The sequence below is a fragment of the Artibeus jamaicensis genome, unplaced genomic scaffold (assembly GCF_021234435.1).
Source record: "Artibeus jamaicensis isolate MK-2021 breed Jamaican fruit bat unplaced genomic scaffold, CSHL_Jam_final scaffold_474, whole genome shotgun sequence".
NCBI lineage: Eukaryota > Metazoa > Chordata > Mammalia > Chiroptera > Phyllostomidae > Artibeus > Artibeus jamaicensis.
This window is the reverse complement of record NW_026522046.1, coordinates 5,990,829-5,999,170: the sequence shown is the minus strand read 5'-3', so window position 1 is coordinate 5,999,170 and position 8,342 is coordinate 5,990,829.

The window sequence follows — 8,342 nt, the reverse complement described above, 5'->3', positions numbered from 1 at the left end:
TCCTCTTGCTCCTTCTCATTTCGCTCCTGAGGCAGGATGCCCTGGTGCCCTGAAGTTCACAGTCCCTGGTGGCCAGCCCTTCAGAATTCCCTGGAGTCATGGGAGGCCAGATCCAGGCCTCTCCAGGCTCGACTTCCCTCCTTTTTTGCTGTAGTGTCAGTGCATCTAACTTCTTGGCAGTGGGGTGATAACAGGAGAGTGCAAACGACACCAGAGCTTCCTCTAGGGCCCAGCCCTCCTGGGCAGAGGGGCAGACACTTGAGTCTGGATGGCATTTTACAGACAGCATCCTTTCACACCCGTTGTTTCTGATGGAGCTGAGGGTAGAGTGGGTTGGTCAGCTCCCAGGGTCACGTGGCTAAGGACCGCGGGGCAGAGAGCCCACCTGAGTTCAGCTGCAGAGGCCGGCTCCTTTCAGCAGACATCAGCCCAGAAGTGCGGCTAGTCTTTGCCGAGTTACAATGCTCCAGGCATTGGGCTAAAATGCTTTTTTTACATGGCTCTTATTTAATCTCACAACAACCCAGCCAGGGAAGGAAGTATTTTAATTTCCTTTTTACAGAGGAGGAAAGGGAGAGGTTAAGTAACTTGCCCGAAGTCGCTAAGGCAGGGAGGCCTGGGCCTGGGCCTGGGCCCCCACCCAAAGACTGCCTGCACACTAGAAAGGTTCAGGGGGCAAACAGCAAGAGCCCGGGAAAGGGTCGGGGAAAACAGCTTCTGTAAATGTCAGAGGAGAAAATGTGTGTGTGTGTGGGGGGGTGCCCAGAGACCCCTTGGATGCAGAAGAGAGGTAGGGGGCGCAGGTCCAGTCGTTTTTCCAGTATCAGGAGGGGCCCTTGAGCAGTAATAACACCTTGCGTAACCTGGAACAGGTTTCCAAGGTATCTACACAGCCTAAATTAGAGGGTATTTGGCTGGACCCATGGCCGGAAGGTCATGGACAAAGCCTCCTAGATCTCCTCAAAGCCCCTCACATTTCCCGGATGCTTCCAGGCTGGCGCAGCGGTTGAGGAATTCTAAATGGGGGTGGGTGGTTGCTAGGGGCTGGCGGAGCTTCAGGCCCGTAGTCCCGGGACAGCTCCTTCAGGTCAGGAGACCTGGACCTGGAGGACAGAGGCTGCGGGAGTGGAAGGCTGAGTTTCGTTCTGCGCGCCGCCAGTGGCCGCCTGGCAGGGACCCGGGGACCCGGGCGGCAGGAGCACGGCGCAAGCTCCCTGGGCCGCTCCAGCCCCTCCGCTGAGCGCTGCGACCGCGCCCGCTCCTTAGTATTCCCCCCACGGAGCCCTGTGCCGCGCTGCAGTAGCCGGCCGGGGGAGGGGCGCCCCGTAAAGCTCCGGCTCACCACGTCCTCTCGGTCCTCACAGCGGGGCGGGGAGGGGACGGAGCTTCTTGGCGAGGCCTTGGCTGGGGAGTCTGCGGAGGGCGGGGGTCGGGAAACGTTGCCGGGGCCCGAGGTCGCCTTGGGCCTAGGCGCCAGAGCTGTCAACAGCACGAGGTGTCACGGGCCACCGGGGGAGGGGACGCAGTGCTGAGTGGCGTCCTGCACACCCTGCGCCGCATTCCCCCACAGAGGACTCAGATAAAGGGGAGGGGGCGCTCCAATCTCCGGCTCAAGTATCCACTTCCTACTCCTCAGGCTCCGACACAGGGGAGGGTCCGTGGCCCCCGGTCGCCTGTTGTGACCCCTCTCACGTCACTCCAACTATATTAGCGGGAGTATGGAATGGGGGCTCTGCCAGAAGAGGTAAGACGTCGCCCCCTACTGGGTCCGCAGGAAGGGCAGGGTCGTGGACTTGGAGCGCCAGAGGACTGGGGGCTGGGAGCCGCAGTGACGGGGACACTTGGTGTGCGCCCCAGGCCGAAGATTTCGAGGGACCTCTTGAACCCGGAAATCCAGGGTGCATTTGGTGCTCTGTTGGATGTGCCTGGTGCAGCACATTGCACATATCTTCCTCCACGCGTGTCCAGATTGCCTGGAAGCCCCTGCATGCACACCTCTGCTTTCCTTCACATGCGCAAACAGCAGGCAGGGGCACACTACCCTTACCAAAGCCGCACCCACACCAAGTCCCCAGATCACCTCCCTTACTCGGGTTCACAAGTCTTCATTTCCTAGACCCTCCCTAGCCCCACCTCCCAACCCACACACCCTGAGATGGGGGGAAGGGATGCAAAGGAGGAAAGACGAAAGCCATCCCCTCCCTTGAAAGTGCCTCTCCCCGGTGCATTCCTACCTGGGCAGCTTAACCAACCCAGCAACCTGAGTCTCCTCTGAGAAGGCTGGGATGAGTCCTCAGACTCCCGAGCAGGGGTGTGAGGAGAGGCAGGCTGTGGTTACTGCAGGGGAAGAATGAGGGTACTCAGGAGGGGCCTGGCTTTCCTGGAGTCAGGTAAGGAGTGAAGGTAAGTGAGGTCTTAATCTGCCCAGTCTTGGTTAATTACACACACTCCTGGGGGGTAAATAATTAGATCTCCAAGTTAGCTCTTAAAATGGGAAGCCAGCGGGAGGGGGATGTTGCCCCTAAGAGGCAGTTGTAGCCCCAAAAGGCCTATTTTGTTCCCCTCTCTATGCCTGAACTCAGAGTGGGAAAGGTAGGCAGAGCGAGCTGCTCTGGGCTGTGCTCAGCCCCTCCAGGGTGGCCCCATGCAAGCAGGAGCCTGGAGAGCTGCTTTTAGACCTAAGCCTGGGTGGCCAGGCCCTGGCTCAGAACCTGGAAAATCTGGGGCTACTGTAGTACTGCAGTGGGAAGGGCATAGATTTGGAGTATAGGCAGACCTGGGGTGGAAGCCTAGGTTCCTAGTCTGTGACCTTGGGCAGGCTGTGACCTCTCAGTGCCTCTTGCCCTCATCTAGAAAAAGATGGAGTTAATCATTCCTGCCTCATGAGACTGTTACAAACATCAATCAGTTAATACATGTAAAGTACGTGCTGGGATCATAGTAAGTACTCAAAAATGTCAGCTACTATTTTTATTAATATGAAGTTTAAATAAAATATAGGAACAGATAGGAAAGTGCTGAATAGTGCTTGGCACAGAGCAGGGTTCAAAGAAACCAAAGCACTCGGGGAAATCCATCAACCCCATTCCGCCCATGGGGGTGCTGAACACTGTGATGCAAGCTTAGCCCAGGCCCGGGCCCACTTCCTGGGAAAAGGCTGCTGGGGCCCAGGTGGTTTGAAGGCAGTGAGAGTAAAGAAGTTCACTAAGGGGTAAAGAACGAAGCAAGTAACTGAGGAATCCTAGTTCCTTCATTTCTCCCTTTGGCCCACTGATCCTGGGTCTGGAGGGGGTGGCAGGAGGGGGCTCCTTCCCTCCAATATTCATTCATTCTTCAGATATTTAGTGGACATTCTCTATGCACTAGCCACTGTGGTGGGCACTAGGGACAGTGGAATGAGCAAGCCCAGAGACAGCTACTGCTTCAAAGATCTCAGTCCAACAGGGACATGGAGGCCATTCAAACAGCCATAACAAGAAATGTATATAATCAAGTGGAGATAAATGTTACGTATGTGGGACCAAATCACAACTCTGGGGACCTGAGCTAATTTTGGGCAAGGCTAAGGGCCCTGGGACCGGCTATCCCATACCCCAGAGTGGGAGCTGGAGCCCCTATTACCATCCAGGTCCTTTCAACCTTTTGCTGTCTGACCCTGAGTATGTCTTCATTCACTGCCTCCCTCACTCATTCATTTATTCTGCGTAACTTCATTGAGCCCTTGCATATGTCAGTCTCAGTGTGTGGATTTGGGGAAGTAGAGATGAACTGGCTACAGCATCACTCCTTGAACGTACACACAGCTCAGAGGGGGACACTATATATAAGTCAACTAATACGATGTGACAAGGGAAGTGCTATTGCTAGGTAAGGACCAGGGACTGTAAGGAAGGGACCCAGGCTAAGCACCCTGTCAAAGAAGACTGCTCAAGAATGTGACTTGACTTAAGCCTTGAAGGCTGTTAGCAATTAGCAAGAGGGGAGAGGAGAGCAGTACATGCAAAGGCCCTGGGGCAGGTAAGAGCAGGGCAGTCCATTAGTTAATGTCGTATGTCCACAACCTTGTTCCTTCCTCATTCGAACTCAGGCAATGAGGAAGGAACAGGGCCATGGATATATGACACTGACAAGCCTTCTATTTTCCCGTAATTCAATCCCAGCTGGGGGCATGTGCTTTCCACAGCCCAGAGGGCCAGCCTTGAACACCTGGCCGCAGCAGTTCTACAACTCCACAGTGTTCTTTGGGCTAGTTCTGTAGGTTGCTATTTCTGTAGTCCTCTACCCTGCAGCAGGGCACATTTACCCACAAACATCTCTGAGAAAACGATTCTCTCCCTATTTCCACAGAAGAGCTTGGAGAGAACACATGGCTTGCCTCTCTTGGAGAGATCACAGAGCCAGTCAGTCAATGGCAAAGCAATCCCAATCTGGTCTACTCCGGTCATGCTTCCATTTTCTTCCCACCACATCAGGATGCCTTGGAAGAGGGCCTACGAACATCTAGGAATGCTGCACCTGGATGGTGCACACAGGCCCTTCCTGGGCCACTTCAGAGTGATGCTCTCCCCCCTAGGAAGGGCCCTGCACAGAGGAGCAGGGGCTTCCTGGGCTTTCAGTTCTCAGAGAAAGGGTGGGAGGAAGAGGAGAGTGAGAGTGGGGGGAGGGGCCAGGGTGGGGGCCCCAGGAGCTGAAGGCACTTGTCAGTACAGTCCAGGAATGGTATAGGGTTCCAGCTTGGGGGTGGGGACACAGGTCTGACAGGCAAGCAGCCCTGTCCCTCTACTTTCCCTCCCTGCCCCTCTCTGTTTGTCATTAATGATTCCCATCTCACGGAGCAGGAATGAAAACAGGCTCAGGATCTGGCTGGAGGCCTGCTGTGACATCAGCCCAGAGGTGGCTGTCCTGACCCTGACTGTTGGGGGCCTGGGGAAGACCCACTTCCCCACTTTGTCCTGAACTGACAGGGAGAAGGAGAGAGGCAGGAGACAAGTCTCCCTCTCTGGGTACTGAACTTAGAGTAGGTGAGGGAGGTGGTGCTTGCCCTAGGGGACCAGGAAAGGGTGTGTCTGAAGGAATGTAGGGGGGGCGTACAGGAGCTAGCTTTCTGCAGACACCTCTGACTCCCACACACCCTGCCACTCCTTCCCCGGGGCCACCCCAGCACCACGCCCAGGCATTGTTCTCCCTTTGTCCTCTCCACTTCTTCTGAAGACACCTCCTTCATTATTGAAATCTTCCCGTAGACTACCTTCTTCCCATCCTGACCTCAGTCATCCTTTTTGAGTCTAAGGTTCACAGTCAGGTGTTTTCTGGGACTTGGTACCTGGCCAACCTGATTCTTCTCAGCTCCAGCTTCTTGGCTTTTACACCCAGACCTTGACCTCTTACCACTAATGACCTCCCCCTTTGTTCCCAGTTGGCTTACAGCAGCGTGGAGGGCAGCCCTGTGACCCTGGTTATCACTTAGCCAACTCCGTTTCGAGTCTGATATCCCAGGCTCCCTGCCACTTCCTCCTGGCTGCCCGGTTTTGAGATCTCTGGTCCCCGACCCCTCTTTCTTGCCCTCCTGGGGGTCTTCCGGGGTGTGCTCTTCCTGCCCAACCTGGGCTATGCCTACTCTCAAACACTCCCGTCCTGATGTCTCTGAGCAGTCCTTTCCTTGTTTCTCTGACTTCCGATAAAATTCTCCCACGGCAGCTGGTACAGCCTTTTCTACCCGACTCCAGCCTCAGCTACACCCTTTTCCAGGCACTGAGCCTCAGGCAATGGAGATAAGTGAGTCGCCCGCCCTTGAGAAGCCTACGGTTCAGTGGAGGAGAAAGCTAAGTAATAGGGTGACAAAAGAATGAATATTCTAGGTGTCACTGGTGGATTTTGAAGAGAAGAGTGACATCTTGAGAACTGTTTTGGGAAGTGGAGTGAGGCAGGTGTGGGATGGATTAGAAGACACAGAGGATGGTGCCAGGAAGGAAAGGGAGAAAGCCACCGTCTCGGGGGAAAGGAATGAGGTCCTGGGCGGAAATGGAGTGAGGAGGAGGCAGGTAGGTGGGATCTTACCTTGCAGAGGTAAACAACGTGCTTAGAGACTGATTACATGTGGAAGGGGAGACGGTAAATATCTGAGCCTGGGTGATAGGGAGGACTGGGCAACTGGGTGTCCTTGGGCACCTTTTATGGCTTCAGAAACTACAGGAGGAAGAATGATATGAGTGGAGAGCAGTGGGTTCAGTTTGAAGCCTTGAGGGAGTTGCCCATAGAGCCATTGAACACATGGACCTGGAGCTTAGGAGTGAGGTGTGAGGCAGAGGATCAGGCACAGCATGGAGGCCAGGGACACAGTTGAGGGGTGGAGGGCAGGATTGCCCAGGAGAGGTGTGGAGAGCAGAGAAGAGGCTGAGGTAGGTATGTGGGGGATGCACCCTCACTGCTCCTACAGGCAGCCTTCACACCTCTCTGAGAGTTCTCATCGCACTGCATCGGAAATGTTTCTGTGTGTCTTCTCTGCTGCTTAAAGGAGGCACCGTATCTTTATAACATGTATTTCCCGGGAGACGTGCCAGGATCTGGCACAAGACAGGGGCTCAGTAGTGCCTATAGGATGAATGGATAATAATAATAATGTGTTGAGGGCTTACTGTGTGCCAGCCACTATTCTAAGTGTTTTACATTTAGTAATTCATTGAATTTTCAGGACAAGTCTACATTTCTGATTCTCAATGGAAATGTACTCTTACTGTTTCCATTTTACAGATGGGGAAGCTTGACTAAAAGAAGTTAAGTAACTGGTCCAAGGTCACAGAACTAGTATGTGCAGAGCCCAGATTTGAATCCAGGTAGTCTGACTCCAGAGCTGTTATGCCCACACTATTCTGCTTCTCAAATAAAATCTTGGAATAAGAACAGCAACTATGATTAACATTATTCACTGCTTACTGTTCCAGGCGCTGGGCTAAAGAACTTTATTAGACTATTTAATTATATAAACATGAGTTAACACATGAATATATTGATGGGTGGAGTGAAGTATGTGTGTATGTATGCATACACGTGTGTGCAAGTAGATGAATGGATGGGTGAATGAATGAATGGGTAGATGAAAAGATCAACAGATGGATAGAAGGATGGATAGACAGGTGAACGTGTGCATGAACGAAGAATAGTTGAATGAATGGATGGTGAGTAGGTGAATGGTTATGTGGATGGGTAGGTGGGCATATAAGTGGTAGGATGAATGAAGAATAGACAAGTAGGTGTTTGAATGAGAGAGTGCATGGATGGATGAATGGAAGGACGTATGGATGGATGGGTGGAGGGATGGATGAATATATGAATAGATGGAAGAACTGGTGAATGGGTGAGCGGATAGAAGGATGGATGGAGGATGGGAGGTAAATAAGTTAACAGATGAATGGATGGATGAGCAGACAACTGGTGGGTGGGTGGATGAAAAGATGAATGAACAGCAGGATGGGTGAATGAGCGAATGGACAGACAATTAGATAATTAGGGTGGCTGGATGACTTGGTGGATGAATGGTTGGATGAATGAGTGAATGTTTAGAAGTTTGGATGGATAAAGAAGGGTGAATTTCTATATTTAGGGCTGTAAAAGAGAGTAAGAAAATGCACAAATTATAGTCTCTACCCTTTTCCCTAGATATACCTATGCCTTCTTTTGGCCATTTCCTCCACAATGGTCTATGAAATCTGTCCTGTCCTGCCCCCCGACTCCTCCCCAAATCACAGCTAAGCACCAAAGCTTGGTCCTCACCCACTTACCCTCACCCCCAAGTACAGAGACATCCTGGAATTTATTACAGGCGTCCTGATTCCTTTCTTGCTCTTCTTCCTGCCTTGATATCCAGGGAAAACACCTTCCCATTAGCCATCCTAGGAAGAAGGCAAGGGGTTATTGTGGGGGCTCCTCCCTCCGCGCCTGTTGTGGTATCTTCGACAGGCTTAACTCTGGAACCCCAGCACCCAAGCAGATTCCAGGGTTGGAGAGCTGTGATTACAGCAGTAAACTAATAGGTATTCCAAAAAGTGTTGGGGCACTGTGTCTGGAGTGAGGGGTGTTCTGTGCGTCTGGAAGGACAACCGTATCTCATCTCAGAGAAGGGCTTTTAGGAAGTAGCAGTCAGAACGACAAGATGGAATGAGGCCTTTCCCAGTTAAAAGGCAGGCTCTACCTCTGAAGGCATCCAGTTGTGAGACCTGAGCTCTGCTGCATGGGGCCTGTGTAACCTTGAACAACTCACTTAGCCTTTCCGAGCTTCCTTATCTATAAAATGAACTCACGACGCCAACCTCACATGGCCATTGAGAGAATGAAACAAGAGGGTG